The following is a 20,541-nucleotide window of genomic DNA, read 5'->3' as shown; positions in this document are numbered from 1 at the left end:
TGGTTGCTTCCAGCTTTTTGCTATTGTAAACAGAGCTGCAATAAACATGGGTGTGCATATATCTGTTTGTGTGAAGGCTCTTATTTCTCTAGGGTATATTCCGAGGAGTGGGATTTCTGGGTTGTATGGTAGTTCTATTTCTAACTGTTTAAGATAACGCCAGATAGATTTCCAAAGTGGTTGTACCATTTTACATTCCCACCAGCAGTGTATAAGAGTTCCAATCTCTCCACAGCCTCTGCAACGTTTATTATTTTGTGTTTTTTGGATTAATGCCAGCCTTGTTGGAGTGAGATGGAATCTCATCGTAGTTTTAATTTGCATTTCTCTAATGGCTAATGATCAAGAGCATTTTCTCATGTAACTGTTAGCTGCCTGAATATCTTCTTTAGTGAAGTGCATGTTCATATCCTTTGCCCACTTCTTGATTGGGTTCTTTGTCTTTTTGTGGTTGAGTTTTAACAGAATCATATAGATTTTAGAGATCAGGCGATGGTCGGAGATGTCATAGCTGAAAATTCTTTCCCAGTCTGTTGGTGGTCTTTTTACTCTTTTGGTGAAGTCTTTAGATGAGCATAGGTGTTTGATTTTTAGGAGCTCCCAGTTATCTGGTTTCTCTTCGTCATTTTTGGTAATGTTTTGTATTCTGTTTATGCCTTGTATTAGGGCTCCGAACGTTGTCCCTATTTTTTCTTCCATGATCTTTATCGTTTTAGTCTTTATGTTTAGGTCTTTGATCCACTTGGAGTTAGTTTTTGTGCATGGTGTGAGGTATGGGTCCTGTTTCATTTTTTTGCAGATGGATATCCAGTTATGCCAGCATCATTTGTTAAAAAGACTATCTTTTCCCCAATTAACTGACACAGGGCCTTTGTCAAATATCAGCTGCTCATATATGGATGGATTTATATCTGGGTTCTCAATTCTGTTCCATTGGTCTATGTGCCTGTTGTTGTACCAGTACCAGGCTGTTTTGACTACTGTGGCTGTATAATAGGTTCTGAAATCAGGTAGAGTGAGGCCTCCCACTTTCTTCTTCTTTTTCAGTAATGCTTTACTTATCCAGGGCTTCTTTCCCTTCCATATGAAGTTGGTGATTTGTTTCTCCATCACATTAAAAAATGACATTGGAATTTGGATCGGAAGTGCATTGTATGTATAGATGGCTTTTGGTAGAATAGACATTTTTACTATGTTAAGTCTTCCTATCCATGAGCAGGGTATGTTCTTCCACTTATATAGGTCCCTTTTAGTTTCTTGCACTAGTACTTTGTAGTTTTCTTTGTACAGGTCTTTTACATCTTTGGGAAGATTTATTCCTAAGTATTTTATCTTCTCGGGGGCTACTGTGAATGGTATCGATTTGGTGATTTCCTCTTCGATGTTCTTTCGGTTGATGTAGAGGAATCCAAGTGATTTTTGTATGTTTATCTTATAACCTGAGACTGCCAAACTCTTCTATTAGTTTCAGTAGTTTTCTGGAGGATTCCTTAGGGTTTTCTGTGTATAAGATCATGTCATCTGCAAATAGAGATAATTTTACTTCCTCCTTGCCAATCCGGATGCCCTTTACTTCTTTGTTTAGCCTAATTGCTCTGGCTAGGACTTCTAGCACAATGTTGAATAAGAGCGGTGATAAAGGGCATCCTTGTCTGGTTCCCGTTCTCAAGGGAAATGCTTTCAGGCTCTCTCCATTTAGAGTGATGTTGGCTGTTGGCTTTTATGTTGAGGAATTTTCCTTCAATTCCTATTTTGCTGAGAGTTTTTATCATAAATGGGTGTTAGACTTTGTCAAATGCCTTTTCTGCATCAATTGATAAGATCATGTGGTTTTTGTCTTTTGTTTTATTTATATGGTAGATTACATTAATGGTTTTTCTAATATTAAACCAGCCTTGCATACCTGGTATAAATCCCACTTGGTCATGGTGGATTATTTTTTTGATATGTTGTTGAATTCTATTGGCTAGAATTTTGTTGAGTATTTTTGCATCTATGTTCATGAGGGACATAGGTCTGTAATTTTCTTTTTTTGTGATGTCTTTACCTGGTTTTGGTATCAGGGATATGATGGCTTCATAGAATGAGTTAGGCAGTATTCTGTCATTTTCTATGCTTTGAAATACCTTCAGTAGTAGTGGTGTTAACTCTTCTCTGAAAGTTTGGTAGAACTCTGCGGTAAAGCCATCCGGGCCAGGGCTTTTTTTTGTTGGGAGTTTTTTGATTACCGTTTCAATCTCTTTTTTTGTTATGGGTCTATTTAGTTGTTCTACTTCTGATTGTGTTAGTTTAGGTAGGTAGTGTTTTTCTAGGAATTCATTCATTTCTTCTAGGTTTGCAAATTTGTTAGAGTACAGTTTTTCGTAATAATCTGATATGATTCTTTTAATTTCAGTTGGGTCTGTTGTGATGTGGCCCTTCTCGTTTCTTATTCGGGTTATTTGTTTCCTTTCCTGTATTTCTTTAGTCAGTCTGGCCAATGGTTTATCAATTTTGTTAATTTTTTCAAAGAACCAGCTTTTGGCTTTGTTAATTCTTTCAATTGTTTTTCTGTTCTCTAATTCATTTAGTTCAGCTCTAATATTTATTATTTGCTTTCTTCTGGTGCCTAATGGATTCTTTTGTTGCTCGCTTTCTATTTGTTCAAGTTGTAGTGACAGTTCTCTGATTTTGGCTCTTTCTTCTTTTTGTATGTGTGCATTTATCGATATAAATTGGCCTCTGAGCACTGCTTTTGCTGTGTCCCAGAGGTTTTGATAGGAAGTATTTTCATTCTCATTGCATTCTATGAATTTCTTTTTTCCCTCCTTAATGTCTTCTATAACCCAGTCTTTTTTGAGCAGAATATTGTTCATTTTCCAAGTATTTGATTTCTTTTCCCTAATTTTTCTGTTATTGATTTCCACTTTTATGGCCTTGTGGTCTGAGAAGACGCTTTGTAATATTTCGATGTTTTAGATTCTGCAAAGGTTTGTGTTATGACCTAATATGTGGTCTATTCTAGAGAATGTTCCGTGTGCGCTAGAAAAAAAAGTATACTTTGCAGCAGTTGGGTGGAGAGTTCTGTATAAGTCAATGAGGTCAAGTTGGTTGATTGTAGTAATTAGGTCTTCCGTGTCTCTATTGAGCTTCTTACTGGATGTCCTGTCCTTCTCCGAAAGTGGTGTGTTGAAGTCTCCTACTAAAATTGTGGAAGTGTCTATCTCACTTTTCAGTTCTGTTAAAATTTGATTTATGTATCTTGCAGCCCTGTCATTGGGTGCATAAATATTTAATATGGTTATATCTTCCTGGTCAATTGTCCCTTTTATCATTATGTAGTGTCCTTCTTTATCCTTTGTGATGGATTTAACTTTAAAGTCTATTTTTTCAGAAATTAATATTGCTACGCCTGCTCTTTTTTGCTTGTTGTTTGCTTGATATATTTTTTTCCATCCTTTGAGTTTTAGTTTGTTTGTGTCTCTAAGTCTAAGGTGTGTCTCTTGTAGGCAGCATATAGACGGATCGTGTTTCTTTATCCAGTCTGAGACTCTCTGTCTCTTTATTGGTGCGTTTAGTCCATTTACATTCAGCGTAATTATAGATAAGTATGCAAAAAAAAAAATTTTTTTTATGTGTTTAGTGCTGTCATTTTGATGCCTTTTTGTGTGTGTTGTTGACAATTTCATTTTTCCACTTACTTTTTTGTGCTGAGACGTTTTTCTTTGTAACTTGTGTGTTCCTCATTTTCATAGTATTTGACTTTATGTTTGCTGAGTCGTTACATTTTTCTTGGTTTTTATTTTGAGTTATGGAGTTGTTATACCTCTTTGTGGTTACCTTAATGTTTACCCCTATTTTTCTAAGTAAAAACCTAACTTGTATTGTCCTATATCGCCTTGTATCCCTCTCCATATGGCAGTTCTGTGCCACCTGTATTTAGTCCCTCTTTTTGATTATTGTGATCTTTTACATATTGACTTCAATGATTCCCTGTTTTGAGCGTTTTTTTTTTTAATTAATCTTAATTTGTTTTTGTGATTTCCCTATTTGAGTTGATATCAGGATGCTCTGTTCTGTGACCTTGTGTTGTGCTGGTATCTGACAGTATTGGTTTTCTTACCAAACAATTTCCTTTAGTATTTCTTGTAGCTTTGGTTTTTGCAAATTCTCTAAGCTTGTGTTTATCTGTAAATGTCTTAACTTTGCCTTCATATTTCAGAGAGTTTTGCTGGATATATGATCCTTGGCTGGCAGTTTTTCTCCTTCAGTGCTCTATATATGTCATCCCATTGCCTTCTTGCCTGCATGGTTTCTGCTGAGTAGTCTGAACTTATTCTTATTGATTCTCCATTGTAGGAGACCTTTCTTTTATCCCTGGCTGCTTTTAAAATTTTCTCTTTATCTTTGGTTTTGGCAAGTTTGATGATAATATGTCTTGGTGATTTCTTCTTGGATCAATCTTAAATGGGGTTCGATGAGCATCTTGGATAGATATCCTTTCGTCTTTCATGATGCCAGGGTAGTTTTCTGCCAACAGATCTTCAACTATTCTCTCTGTGTTTTCTGTTGTCCCTCCCTGTTCTGGGACTCCAATCACCCACAAGTTATTCTTCTTGATAGAGTCCCACATGATTCTTAGGGTTTCTTCATTTTTTTAAATTCTTTTATCTGATTTTTTTCAGCTATATTGGTGTCAATTCCCTGGTCCTCCAGATTTCCCATTCTGCATTGTAATTGCTCGAGTCTGTTCCTCTGACTTGCTATTGCGTTGTCTAATTCTGTAATTTTATTGTTAATCTTTTGGATTTCTGAATGCTGTCTCTCTATGGATTCTTGCAACTTATTAATTTTTCCACTATGTTCTTGAATAATCTTTTTGAGTTCTTCAACAGTCTTATCAGTGTGTTCCTTGGCTTTTTCTGCAGATTGCCTTATTTCATTTCTGAGGTTATCCCTGATGTCTTGAAGCATTCTGTAAATTAGTTTTTTATATTCTGTATCTGGCAATTCCAGAATTGTATCTTCATTTGGGAAAGATTTTGATTCTTTAGTTTGGGTTGTTGTAGAAGCAGTCATGGTCTGCTTCTTTATGTGGTTTGATATAGACTGCTGTCTCCGAGCCATCACTAAGATATTGTAATGATTTATTCTATATTTGCTCACTGAGTCTTATCTTGTTTTGTTTTCTTTCAATATACATAGATGGGCTACTAGATTGTGCTGTCTTGAGTGTTGTAGCCCTTGACTCACTTACGTCCTATTACGAGCTGGTTTGGGCTGTTACCAGATATATAAGCCTGAGTCCATTCACTATTCTTTAGTAGAATCTGATTTTGGGTCATCAAGTGTGTGGTGCAGACTGTCACCTATCCACCTAGAGAAGTAATGGTGATAGTCGTTTGCACCAGATTCTGGTAGCAGCTGGGGTTCACACTCCAGGGGGGGCAGAATGCTGACAGGCTTCCCCCAAGTGTTAGTAAGGTAGGTGTGTCTCTATTCCTAAAGCACTTTGGTGGGTGGGCTCTGCAGCTGTACCTTAGGCCCCCAATGCAAGTACCTCTATAGATTGGTAGGTGTCACCCTCCTTAGACCCCTAAGGCAGGAGGCTAGGTGGTCTGGGGGGAGCTTCAGCCCTCAGTTCCCTGTTGTGGGTCAGTGAGGGCTCTGTTGAATATGCAGAGATATCAGACCTGGGAAACTTGTCTTTCCAGTAAATCCGCTTAAACAATTGAAGTCAGATCCCTAACAGAAATGCCTTTGCATTATAATAGCCACGTTGTTCCCTGTAGGGATGAAAGCCCAAGACTGTGGATCACATATGCTTGGCTGGAGCTGGTTCTGTGTTTTTAGTCCAATTAGGGAAGGATTTTTGGTCCCTGGGTTTTTTGTAGTTGCTCGCCAGGAGAATGGGTTAGGAAAAGACAAAACCAAAATGAAACAAAGAAAAACCACAGAGCAGTTTACTCTCTGGCTCAGGAAATTCCAATGTTAATGAAGCCGCCTGGGAAGGGGAGGGGAGGGTTCAGATAAATAGGAGAGAGTAGCACCCCGGAATATAGACAAAGTTACTTATTTTGCTTGGGATGACTGTTTTATCTGAGATTCCCAAGGGGCGCGTCGACTGTGTGCGCTGGCTGGGTAGAGATTGTCCCCAATGGTCAGGCCCACGTCCCGTGCTTGCGCTGTCTCAGAAGCCACGGTCAGTTCCTCCGCTCCCAATGCAAAGCCCAGCGCCAAGGTTCCCCGGCAGGGACGCCACACTCCCGGCTCCAAAACCAGTCGCTGCCTCCTGGTGACTTCTCCTCCTGTCAGCCGCGTCGCTGCGCTGCCTGCATGCACTGACTGGGCTTCCCATGAAGTCAGTTCGGGGGGCCAGGGCTGCGTCCCTTCTTTGCGCCGTCTCAGGATGCCGTGCTCAGCTCCCCTGCACCCAGTCCAAAGCCTGGCACCAAGGTTTCCTGACTGGGACGCTGGCTCTAGGCTCCAAAAACAGCCGCTACTTCCCCGTGGTTGTTCGTTCTCAGTCTCTGTCACTCAGGTCAACTCTTTAAATCTGTGTTTGTTGGTCAGGGTTCGTAGATTGTCATGTATGTGATCGATTCACTTGTTTTTCCAAGTCTTTGTTGCAAGAGGGATCCGAGGTAGCGTCTTCCTAGTCAGCCATCTTGACCCCCCACAATGGGTGTCTTTGAAGAACAGAAATTCATTTTCTCACAGTTCTGGAGGCTAAAAGTCCAAAGCAAAGTCTTAGCCATGTCGCTTGCTTCCTTGTAGGTAGTCCCAGGTGTTCATTGGTTCCTGGACTTATAGATCATCCTCACAGGGCAGCTGTCTTTCCCTGTGTGTGTGTGTATCTATTCTGGACTTTTTATAGGTACAGCAGTACAGGTAGTACTTGACTTACAACATATTCAAGTTACCACTAACTATATTTACAACCACAGTTTGTTTGTTTTTTTTTTGGTGCATCTTATTGCTAGTAATATGTACTACATACAATGCTGTAGTGCATAATTTGCTGATGTCATCATATCTATAAGTTTATTTGTAATGTTGCCAACCCCCAAAGACAAAAAAAGGTCAGATTTACAAAGATATTGATAATAAAAGGCAATAATAATGAAAACTAAAAAAAAAAAAAAAAAAAGGTTTTCGACTTACGTCAGAACCAACTTATGATGGCGTCATTGCAATGAGACCTTGTTGTAAGTTGGGGACAACATGTAATTAGGTTTAGCATCTACCCTACATTGATAGGTGGATCAATTAATTGGTTGATTGTTATTATATTAGACTACATTATGGGAAGTGATTGCGTTACATTACATTATATTATGAAAGGTAATCTTCCGTACCAAAGGCCTACTGATATAATCACATGTAACTACTCTATGATGGCAACTGGACTAGTGTTGAAAAATGGGAAAGCAGTCTGTTGTGCAGCCTGGATAGCCTTGAGCACTGATAATGGAGTCTGGTATTGAGCCTCTCTTTCTCTCCCAGTTTTTTCTCCTTATTGAGGATATTCTTTCCCTGTTTGGAAACACAGAAAATTTTCTCTCTGCTCTGCATATGTGTGCATTATATGGCACCTGGCCAACTCCAGTTCTATATCTGTTCCAAGCAGGGAGGGAACAGGGTCCCTCACCTGTGGTACAAGAGGGGTATGTACAGAAGAACAGCATCAGCCGGCAGCAACTAACTGAAAGGTTGGGGGTTTGAACCCACCAGCTGCTCTGCAGGAGAAAGATGTGGCAGCCTGCTTCTGTAAAGATTTACAGCCTTGGAAACCCGTGGAGCAGTTCTACTCTGTCCTATAGGGTTGCTATAGTCAGAATAGACTTAACAGCAGTGAGGTTTTTTTTTAAGATATTCAATAAGAGTCTGAGTGGCACAAACGGTTAAGTGCTCCACTACTAGCTGAAAGGTTGGCAGTTGGAATCCACACAGAGGAGTCTTGGAACAAAGGTCTGGCGATATTCTTCCAAAAGGTCACAGCCTTGAAAACTCTATGGAGCATAGTTCTACTCTCCAAAACATGGGGTTGTCATGAGTTGGAATCGACTCAATGGCAACCAGTTTTTTTTGTATCCATTATCTATCCCTACATAAAAAAAAAAAAAAAAAACTGCCCCCCCTAAATCAGCAAAGATTTATTATCTCACACTTCTATAGTTTGGTAGGACTCACTTGGCTAGTTCTTCTACTTCATATATGTTGGTTGAGATAACTTATGTGGCAGGAGCCATCCAGGGGCTCATCTGGGGCTGGATGACTCAGAATGGCTTAACTCACATGTCTAGTTGTTGGTACATCCTACTAGGACCTCTAGCTGACATTCCTTTCTGGCAGGGTAGCCAAGGCTCCTCAGGACATGAAAGGGTAAAAACTGAAGCTGCAAGATTTCATAAGGCTAATCCTCAGAGTTTGCACAATGCCACTTCTGCCACATTCTTCTTGTCAGAGAGAGTTAGAGGACCAGCCTAGATTCAAGGGTAGGACCTCTTAATGGGAAAAGAGTCAAGGTTCCTTTGCTAAACAACGTGTAGCATGGGAGACATTGTTTTGGGCATCTTTGCGAACCACCTCCCACTTAAAACAATCTGTTTCTCTTCCGGTCCTCAACAAAATGCACGGATTGGGGGTAGAATGTTGAGTTATTTAGCATAAACCATAATCACTAATGGATACAAATAAGGAGAATTTTTATTTTATTCATATCTTCCTGATAACATAGAAAAAAATTTTCAAAAAGCAGCCAGGATATGTTAGATTCTATAACCCCTAACGGATGGAAGATACGTGCAAATATCTCTTTATGGATGTCTCAAACCCTCAAATCCAAGATATGATATGACAATTTCACTGATTTTTGTCTTAAGGCTTCTGTTTATAACTTGCTTTCTGCTTTGTGCTAAAGAGAGATTAAACCTTGGTCCCACTGAAACCCAGATCCCTTAAAGGGTCAAGATAGGACAAAAAATGCTTTGGAATTTTTTGGTTTATTGAGTTGGTTTCTCAAAATATGATCGAAAAGTGGCACCTGCAATTCTTAACCATCAGAATTTAGATTGATCCTTTTATCTGAATAGAGTCTCAGTGGGTGAAAATCACTGAAATTGTGGAATATCTGAAACAACTTCAATCCATCACACAGCGAAATATCATCAGTGCACTGAAAAGAATACAAAGTAATGTTTACTTGCCTATTTTTAGTTCAAAAGTTTTCACTCTGAAAACTAATAAGCAGCTCAAGGTTTTCTAGTTGGCATCTTTCTTAAAAAACTACCTTTAGGCATTTTCTCCACTGTTCAGTAATTCTGAAGTGTTGAGTTTGATGATTTTTGAGAATGATTTTCTGCTCTCCACCTTCTCTCTTTGAGTCTCTCCCCCCCCCTTCATCCCTCTCTTCTTCCTTTTCTGTGTTCCCTGTCTTCGTCTTTTCTGTCCATAGATGAAAGGGGTACATATGTATGTTGGTGAGCCCTTATTTGCAAATGCATGAATCTGAGATCTTATGCCTAAGCTCATTTTAGTTCAAAGTTATAGCAATATAGCAGGAGCTCCTCTTAACCCTGGTGGAAACCATGGTGGCGTAGTGGTTAAGGGCTACAGCTGCTAACCAAGAGGTTGGCAGTTTGAATCCACCAGGTGCTCCTTGGAAGCTCTATCCAGCAGTTCTGCTCTGTCCTATAGGGTCGCTATGAGTGGGAATCGACTCGACGGCAATGGGTTTGGTTTGGTTGGTTTTCCTCTTAACCCTAAATGAGGATTCAGCTGTGACCAAATAGGCCTGAAGAGGTGATAGATTGGGCATCACCAGGAGACAGTTTTTGTAATAAGAGTTCCAGGACAAAGGAGAGCCAGACGAAAAGGCTGTCTCATTTTTTACAGGGGAATTTGAGATCAGGTAGGAAAGAGAAGACAATGGTGTCCTTTCTCAGTTATTACTCACCTATCCTAGGACATACAACCTCTGTGTAAGCTGACTGAGACTAGAGATGTAGGCAGAACATGCAGGTGCTTTTTTCACAAGGCACTCTGAGAAATGGGAGTCCAAACAGCAGCAGTCTAGTGGTAGGATGGCCATAGGTTCCATTTTGCCTGCACAATCCCAGTTTACACCTATTTCCCTGATGTCCCCATTGTCTAGCACTCCCTATTACACCCAATGTGGACAATAAATTATATGGTCACCCTATCTAGCACCCACCTGACAAAGTACCACAGAGCATCCAAAGAGACTTGCAGGTTTAGATGCCTGAGAAGATAGCACCTATGTCTTGTTCACCATATCAGTCTTGGCAGTGGTGAGGCTCCATCTTCTCCATCTTCAAGTGGCTTTCATTGTAGTCACCATCAACAAAATAATCCAGAGCAGAATATGAGCCAAATGAGATAGGGATCAAAAAAAAAAAAAATGACTAGGTAAGATTTTGAGGGACCTGGGTAACCTGCCTAGGCAAGTTAGAGGAAGAGTGAAATGTAATCCATCATATTAGTAATGTCTCTAATATTCATATACATGTCCTGATAAGGCGTGAGAGGCTTCAGTTATACTTTCACAGTTTACGAGTGAGTATTTAGGAAGTTTATTGCCAATTTCTGAATTATGTAGGACTTAATATTGAGGCTACTAAGAGGTATTACATATGTATTATGCCTTAATTATTTCTTTGATAACTTTCAAAGCTAATACTAAACCAAAAAACCAAACCCAGTGCCGTCAAGTTGATTCCGACTCATAATGACCCTATAGGACAGAGTAGAACTGCCCCATAGAGTTTCCAAACAGCCCCTGGTGGATTCGAACTGCCGACTCTTTGGTTAGCAGCCGTAGCACTTAACCACTATGCCACCAGGGCTTCCAAGCTAATACTAAACAGGAATAAACAGATTCATATATGGGCTGAAGTTGGGATAATTTCCCTATCTTAAGTCACAGATAATTGTCCAAATTATACAAATTATTGTCTGTAGTTTGGTTTGGGCCATGAGCCCATGAGAAATTTTGAAAGTAATTGATTCCAGCTGCTACTGGGTAAATTTACACTTGCAGGCAGTATAAACACCTACGTGTTAATAAAGTTATCTTGTGATTAACATATACTTTGGGAATGAGACTCCCTTATTAAAATATTGGTTTTCTTTAAGAAAATTCTTAAATTAGGTGAGTCATGGATCTTTTATGTCCCTGTTACACTCTGCATGAATGCAGATGTGCAGTATAAAAAATAGCTTGTGTATATCATTGTCTGAATATTTGGTGCATGCATTGTTAAAAGATTTAAAAAAAAAAAAAACTACCATGACTTGAGATTTTCATTCGTGCGTCATTAGCCTTCCATTTCTAGTTTTTTTCTTATGTCCGGTATTGCTGAAATGTTCTGCTCTTATGTTGACCTTCCTTACCCTCTCACTAAAATCCCATTTTCATTTGTTCGATTAATTGACTACGCTCTTTTCTGAATGAGTTTCAATATGCAGCTCCTAATAGCAAATTGCAGTTTAAGTCACTCATCTGTGATGATGAAATTAAAGACATTGCCTTTGACAAAAGAACCTGATTGGTCAGCAAGGAAATTGGCTGAACCACTTTAAGATAGGAATTCTCTTTGTAGATTCTCACAGTGGGGCTGGGCTGCTAGGCCCAATGTGTTTATAGATGAAGGACATAATTTGGGAAAAGGTAGTTTAGTACAGTTTGAGGTTGAAACCAGGTTTCAAAAATTGAATATATTTGATAACCATTGACATGAAAATTGAGATTAAACATGGAAAACCTTTAACCTGAGGTCAGTCTCACAGAACTTCAAAGAGGAAGCTAGTTGCTAAGAGAAGTGACTCAAAATAAGCCACTCCTGTATGTTTAGGCAGTCAATTGGCATCAATACTCTTCATCAGCCCCTCCACTAATGTAAAGCTTGATCAGTCTCAGAAACATGGGCCAACTTAATTAACTTCAATTGTCCACATATATAGGCTGGCTCATCTTATGCCTAAGAACCTTTTACTTTAGGCAACCCTTGTTATTCAAGTGGAATTAAACCTCAGGTATAGGTTAGTGTGATTCTCATTCATGAGGATATCAACATGGTATAGTATTATGGTTAGATATGTTGAGTTTGTACTTTCCTTTTTCTTAGAACTGGTGACCAGAATCCATAGCTGAACCAAAAGGAGAAATAAATACATATAGATCAACAGAGTAGAATTAAGAGTCTAGAATTAAACACTTATATTTATGGCCAATTGATTTTTGACAAGGGTATTGTGATGGTTAAGACTGTGTGTCAACTTGGCTGGGCCATGATTCTCAGTGTTTGTATGTGATCACCCCCATGATGGGATCTGCTGTGAGTAGCCAATCAGTTGAAACGGAGTTTCCTTGGGAATGTAGCCTGCATCGGAATATAAGTGGACATTCTGGTTTTTGCCCTCTCTGGATCCTGCAGCTGCCTCTTGTTCCTCTGACCTCCGGTTCTTGAAACTTGAGCTAGCAGCTTACTTGCCAATCTTGGGATTCGCTGACCTTCACAGCCCGTGAACAAGAGCCCTGCCCTCTGACCTGCCCATCTTGGGTTTGCCAGCTCCTGCGACTACGTGAATCAGGAGGAGCCTCTATCCCGATCCATAGACTTGAGACATTTCAGCCTCTACAATCTTGTGAGCCGTTTCCTTGATATAAATCTCTCTCTCTCTCTCTCTCTCTCTCTCTCTCTCTCTCTCTCTCTATATCTATATGCTTTACTGGTTTTGCTTCTCTAGACAACCCAGCATAAAGAAAGTACCATGGCAATTTAATGGGGGAAATGTCTTTTCAACAAATAGTGCTTGGGCAACTGGACATTCACATGCAAAATCAAAATGGATCATAGACCTAAACATAAAAGCTAAGCTCTAAAACACTTAGAGGAAAATATAGTAGTAAATCTTTGTGACCTTGAGTTAAGAGATGGCTTCTTAGATATGATGCAAAAAGCACAAGCAATAAAGACAAAAATAGATAAATAGGACTACATTAAAATTAAAAACAACAACAACTCAACTTTATGCTTGAAAAGATTCTATCAACAAAGTGAAAAGACAACCCACAGAATGGGAAAAAAGATTTTCAAATCATACACTTGCTAAGGAACTGCCTTCCACAATATATAAAGAACTCTTATAACTCAAAGTAATTTTAAAAAGAAAACAACACAAATAAACCAATTTAAAAATGGGCAAAGGATCTGAATAAATTACTCCAAAGAAGATATACGAATGGCCAATAAGGACATAAAAATATGCTCAACATCATTAGTTATTAAAAATCCAAACCCATTGTCATCAAGTTGATCCCAACTCATAGTGACCCTACAGGACAGAGTAGAACTGCCCCATAGGGTTTCCAAGGAGCAGCTGCTGGTTTTAAACTGCCGACCTTTTGATTGGCAGTCACACTCTTAACCACTGCACCACCAGGGCTCCCGTTAGTCATTAGAGAAATGAAAATCAAAACCACAATGAGATACCACTTCCTATCCACTAAAAAAAAAAACACTTTTGTGGAGTCAATTCCAACTCTTACCCTATAGAACAAAGTAGAACTGACCAACAGGGTTTCCAAGGAGCGGCTGGTGGATTTAAACCGCCTACTTTTTGGTTAGCAGCCGAACCCTTAACCACTGTGCCATCAAAGAGAGACAATAGCAAGTGTTGGTAAGGATGTAAAGAAATTAGAAACCTCATGCATTTCCTGTGGGAATGTTAAATGATGCAACTGCATTGGAAATTGGTTTGGCAGTTCCTCAAAATGTTAAGCATAGAGTTACCATGTAAGCCAGCAATTCCACTCCTAGGCATATACCCAAGAGAAATGAAAACATATGTCCACACAAAAACTTGTACATGAATGTTCATAGAAAAATTATTCATAATAGACCCAAACTGGAAACAACTCAAATATCCATTAACTGGTGAACAGATAAAATGTGGTATATCCATATGATGGAATATTAGTCATAAGAAGAAATGAAGTATGGATACATGCTACAACATAGATGAACCTTGAAAACTCATGCTAAGTGAAAGAAACCAGTCACAAATACTACATATTGCATGATTCCGTTTATATTGTTTGCCTGGAATAGGTAAATCTATAGAGACAGAGTCAATTAGTGGTTGCCTACGGCTGAGGGGTTGGGAAAAATGGAGAGTGACTGCTCATGGGTATGTGATTTCTTTCTTTCTTCCTTTTTTTAAATAAATTTTATTTTTTTAAAGCAGTGTTAGCTTACAGAAAAAATGTGCAGAAAGGACAGAGTTCCCATATATGCCCTCTCTCCCCTGCATACTTTTCCTCCGTTATTAATATCTTGAATTCCTGTGGTATATCCGTTGCAATTGATAAATCAATACTGACACATTATTATTAACTAAAGTCCATAGTTTACATCAGAGTTCACTCTTTGTGTTGCACACTCCTGTGAATTTTGACAAATGCATAATGTCATGTGTCCAACGTTACAGTATCATATACTGTGAAAAGGGAGTGGCATGACCTATTCATGTAATTTCACAAGGGGGGAGGAGAATCAAGATCAGCATCAGCCCAAAGCTAATCCCTGTGAGGTGGAAGTCAGACATACCTCCATAAAAAAAAACATACTCTAACCTTTTTACAAATTCTGACACCAGCCATCCCTCCCACGGCACATTCTACTTCTCTGTTGGATTCGATAATTCATTGCAATAGCCACACAGAACTCACAGACCATACTCATGATTATGGGGTTTATTAGGGAAGTAATAGGTTACAATTCAGGATACCGTTCTTCAATCAGGACAGCTACTTCTTGGCTGCTGCCGCCTGGTCCCTACCTCTCAGCTTGGGCCCCCACTCTCAGCCTTGACCCTGCTCAGGTGAGTATTGCAAAGCTCTTTAGCTCCATCAATAAGGACCTAGAGGCACCCCACTCCCTGGGTCCAAATGACATGCTCCGCTCCCAAATCTTCTTGATGGTAGTAGTGAGGTCCCCCTCCAACCTATGGGATTGGTTCTCTTTAAGCCTAGTGGAGTGGTAAAAACTGACCAATTCCCAAAGGTTCCATGTACCTTATTTGTATGGTCCCACCCACACAAGGGTTCCATGCACCTTATTTGCATTAACAAAACTGTCCAATACCCTTGGTGGGCCACAAGCACCTTATTTGCATAGTCCCACTCAATCATTTTGTGGCAGTTACAGGACGATGGCTAGAAGGGCCATATTAAAAAACTTACTGCAATGCATACAGAATAGGGTCACAGACCTAAAAATGCCTTGTGTTACACCTATTTATTCCTGCCATGCCAAATTCCTGGCAACCACGGATTTTTTTACTTTCTCTATAGTTTTGCCATTTCCAGAATGCCATATAGTCAGAATCATATAGTATGTCCCTTTTCCAGACTGGCTTCTTTCACTTAGCAATATGTACTTAAGATCCCACCATGTCTCTTCATACCTTGATATTTCATTTCTTTTTATCACTGGAAAAGATTTCATTGTATGAATGCACCAGTGTGTATATCCATTCACCTATTGAGGGATGACTTGGTTGCTTCCAATTTTTCGCTGTTATGAATAAAGCTGCTATAAATATTTTTGTGCAGGTATTTTTGTTTGTTCGTTCGTTCCCTTGTTTGTTTGTTTGTTTGTGGACACACATTTTCCACCCCTCTGGGGAGATGCCTAGGAGTATGATTGCTGGATTGTATGGTAAGCCTATGTTTAGCTTGGTAAGTGATTTCTTTTTAAGGTGATAAAAATGCTATAAGAAATGATTGCCAAGATGGTTAAATGTTCTGTGAACATACTGTTGTTGTTGTTGGGTGCCGTCGAGTCCGTTCCAACTCATAGCAACCCTATGCACAACACAATGAAACACTGCCTGGTCCCGCGCCATCCTTACAATCATTGTTATGCATGAGTTCATTGTTCCAGCCACTGTGTCAATCCATCTCGTTGAGGGTCTTCCTCTTTTCCGCTGATCCCGTACTTTGACAAGCATGATGTCCTTCTCCAGGGACTGATCCCTCCTGACAAAATGTCCAAAGTATGTGAGGCGCACTCTCGCCATCCTTGCCTCTAAGGAGCATTCTGGCTGCACTTCTTCAAAGACAGATTTGTTCATTCTTTTGGCATTCCATAGTATATTCAATGTTCTTCGCCAACACCACAATTCAAAGGCGTCAACTCTTCTTTGGTCTTCCTTATCCATTGTCCAGCTTTCACATGCATATCATGCAATTGAAAATACCATGGCTTGGGTCAGGCGCACCTTAGTCTTCAAGATGACATCTTTGCTCTTCAACACTTTGAAGAGGTCCTTTGCAGCAGATTTGCCCAATGCAATGCGTCTTTTGATTTCTTAACTGCTGCTTCCATGGCTGTTGATTTCGGATCCAAGTAAAAAGAAATCCTTGACAACTTCAATCTTTTCTCCGTTTATCATGATGTTGCTTATTGGTCCAGTTGTGAGGATTTTTGTTTTCTTTATGTTGAGGTGTAATCCATACTGAAGGCTGTGGTCTTCCTTAGTAAGTGCTTCAAGTACTCTTCACTTTCAGCAAGAAAGGTTGTGTCATCTGCATAACGCAGGTTGTTAATGAGTCTTCCTCCAATCCTGATGCCCCGTTCTTCTTCATATAGTCCAGCTTCTTGGATTATTTGCTCAGCGTACAGATTAAATAGGTATGGTGAAAGAATACAACCCTGACACACACCTTTCCTGACTTTAAACCAATCAGTATCCCCTTGTTCTGTCCAAACAACTGCCTCTTGATCTATGTAAAAGTTCCTCATGAGCACAATTAAGTGTTCTGGAATTCCCAGTCTTCGTAATGTTATCCATAGTTTGTTATGATCCTCACAGTCGAATGCCTTTGTTGCGTAGTCAATAAAACACAGGTAAACATCCTTCTGGTATTCTCTGCTTTCAGCCAGGATCCACTGACATCAACAATGACATCCGTGGTTCCATGTCCTCTTCAGAAACTGGCCTGAATTTCTGGCACTTCCCTGTCGATATACTGCTGCAGCCGTTTTTGAATGACCTTCAGCAAAATTTTGCTTGGGTGTGATATTAATGACATAGTTCTATAATTTCCACATTTGGTTGGATCACCTTTCTTGGGAATAGGCATAAATATGGATCTCTTCCAGTCAGTTGGCCAGGAAGCTGTCTTCCATATTTCTTGGCATAGATGAGTGAGCACCTCCAGTGCTGCATCTGTTTGTTGAAACATCTCAATTGATATTCCATCAATTCCGGGAGCCTTGTTTTTCACCAATGCCTTCAGAGCAGCTTGGACTTCTTCCTTCAGTACCATCGGTTCCTGATCATATGCCACCTCTTGAAATGGTTAAACATCGACTAATTCTTTTTGGTATAATGACTCTGTGTATTCCTTCCATCTTCTTTTGATGCTTCCTGCGACATTTAATATTTTCCCCATGGAATCCTTCACTATTGCAACTCGAGGCTTGAATTTTTTTCTTCAGTTCTTTCAGCTTGAGAAATGCTGAACGTGTTCTCCCATTTTGGTTTTCTATCTCCAGCTCTTTGCACATGTCATTATAATACTTTACTTTGTCTTCTCGAGAGGCCCTTTGAAATCTTCTGTTCAGTTCTTTTACTTCATCAATTCTTCCTTTCCCTTTAGCTGCTCAACGCTCAAGACCAAGTTTCAGAGTCTCCTCTGACATCCATCTTGGTCTTTTCAGTGACCTCTTGCTTTCTTCATGGAAGATGTCCTTCCACAAGTCGTCTGGTCTGTGGTCGCTAGTGTTCAATGCGTCAAATCTATTCTTCAGATGGTCTTTAAATACAGGTGGGATATACTCAAGGTCATATTTTGGCTCTTGAGGACTTGCTCTGTTTTTCTTCAGTTTCAGCTTGAACTTGCATATGAGCAAATGATGGTCTGTTCCACAGTCGGCCCCTGGCCTGGTTCTGACTGATGATATTGAGCTTTTCTGTTGTCTCTTTCCACAGATGTAGTCAATTTGATTTCTGCGTGTTCCATCTGGCGAGGTCCATGTGTATAGTTGCCGTTTATGTTGGTGAAAGAAGGTATTTGCAATGAAGAAGTCGTTGGTCTTGCAAAATTCTATAATTCGATCTCCAGCTTTGCTTCTATCACCAAGGCCATATTTTCTGACTACTGATCCTTCTTTGTTTCCAATTTTCACGTTCCAATCACCAGTAATTATCAATGCGTCTTGATTGCATGTTGGATCAATTTCCAACTGCAGCAGCTGATAAAAATCTTCTATTTCTTCATCTTTGGCCCTAGTGGTTGGTGCATAAATTTGAATAATAGTGGTATTAACTGGTCTTCCTTGTAGGCGTTTGGATATTAACCTATCACTGACAGCTTTGTACTTCAGGATAGATCTTGAAACATTCTTTTTGACAATGAATGCAACACCATTCCTTTTCAAGTTGTCATTCCCAGCATAGTGGACTATATGATTATACAATTCAAAATGGCCAATACCAGTCCATTTCAGCTCACTAATGCCTAGGATATCAATGTTTATGCATTCCATTTCATTTTTGATGATTTCCAATTTTCCTAGATTCATGCTTTGTACATTCCAGGTTCCAATTATTAATGGATGTTTGCAGCTGTTTCTTCTCATTTTGAGTCGTGCCATATCAGCAAATGAAGGTCCTGAAAGCTTTACTCCATCCACGTCATTAAGGTTGACTCTACTTTGAGGAGGCAGCTCTTTCCCAGTCATCTTTTGAGTGCCTTCCATCCTGGGGGGGCTCATCTTCCAGCACTATATCAGACAATGTTCCGCTGCTATTCATAAGGTTTTCGCTGGCTAATGCTTTTCAGATGTAGACTGCCGGGTCCTTCTTCCTAGTCTGTCTTAGTCTGGAAGCTCAGCTGAGACCTGTCCTCCATAGGTGACCCTGCTGGTATGTGAATTCCGGTGGCATAGCTTCCAGCATCACAGCAACACGCAAGCCCCCACACTATGACAAACTGACAGACACATGGTGGGTGAACATACTAAAAACCATTAAACTGTATACATCAAATGGGTAAATTATACAGTAGGCAAATAATATCTCAATGAAGTTATTAAAGAAAATAAATAAAGAAGAACTAATTTTTTTTTTAATCACCCTGAGGAAACCCTGATGGCGTAGTGGTTAAGTACTATGGCTGCTAACCAAAGGGTCGGCAGTTCGAATCCACCAGGTGCTCCTTGGAAACACTATGGGACAGTTCTACTCTGTCTTAAAGGGTCGCTATGAGTTGGAATCGACTCGACAGCACTGGGTTCTGGGTTTTAATCACCCTGAATTCTAGAGACAGCTGGCTGGATATGAGTCTAGACACTTCCCCTAAGGCACATTAAGTGAGTGCCAAACTGACCCTGCTCCCACTAGATGCCATCCAAACTCTCCTCCCTTTTCCATTCTATGTAAAAAATCTTAGGAGTAGAAATAGGGGGTAGAAACAGTTGTCACAGTTGTTGACTGTGGTGCTTTAAAAAAAGCTGCAAGTTCTTTGAAACTCTTCCCATTGAGAGATAGGTTTCTGTGAATCTGAGCTGACCTTAGTGATTTGCTTGTAACCAATGGAATGCAGTAGAAGTGACACAGTGTAATTTCCACAGCTAGGTCAGAAAGACTATGGAGCTTCTGCCTGGTTCTCCTGGGCTACTTGCCTTTGGATCAATGAGCCAGGGTTTAAAAAGTCTGAGGCCAACATGTTGTAAGAAATCCCAGGCCACATGAAGATTCCACGTGTAGTTGCACTGGCTCACAGCCCCAGCTTAGATCCAAGCCCATACCCAGCATCAGCTGCTATACAAGTGAATGAAGACACCTCCAGATGATTCCAGCCCCCTACCACCATGTAGTCCCAACTTAGATAAAAGTTGCCCCCACTGTGCTATGTTAAAATTTCTGACCCAAATTATCTGTGAGGACAATAAAATTGTTGTTTTATTCCATAACGTTTTGGGGTGATTTGTTATATAGCACAGTGAAGAGTATTTATGGTGAGAGATTATTCCCCAACTCTTGAGGTCATATAATGGGGAGAAGGTCAAAGAATCACTTGTAGAGATAGAAAGTGTATGAGAAAAGAAACACTAACTTTCCAGTCTCCATTTTGCCATCTTTTAGTGGAGCAGGCTCACTAAACTTGTGTTTATCCAATTACAGTAGTAAAAAGGCAGGTGTCAGAACAAAGAAAGGGAGAGGCAATGGATCAGCCTGTATTCCTGGTTTCGAATAGCAAGTGAACACCATGTTCAGTAATTGGGCTCGAACCATCTTGCTGGTGTCTTACCCAAGATGGCTGCCAGATTGCCAGTCAAGGTGAGTTTAGCAACTCTGTGGAATTCCCTTGTGGCAGGAGCTGGGATTTGGACTTGGAGGGAGTGCAAGTGATTGAAGTGTAGAACTGCTATCAGATCATTAAGGGGTACTCATTTGAACTACCCAGATTACAAGCCCAAAATAGGGACTGCAGCCAATTAAAGGAGATTTCTATCCAGGAGTAAT

This window comes from Loxodonta africana, chromosome X (assembly GCF_030014295.1).
Source record: "Loxodonta africana isolate mLoxAfr1 chromosome X, mLoxAfr1.hap2, whole genome shotgun sequence".
NCBI lineage: Eukaryota > Metazoa > Chordata > Mammalia > Proboscidea > Elephantidae > Loxodonta > Loxodonta africana.
Note: the sequence above shows the minus strand (reverse complement) of the source record.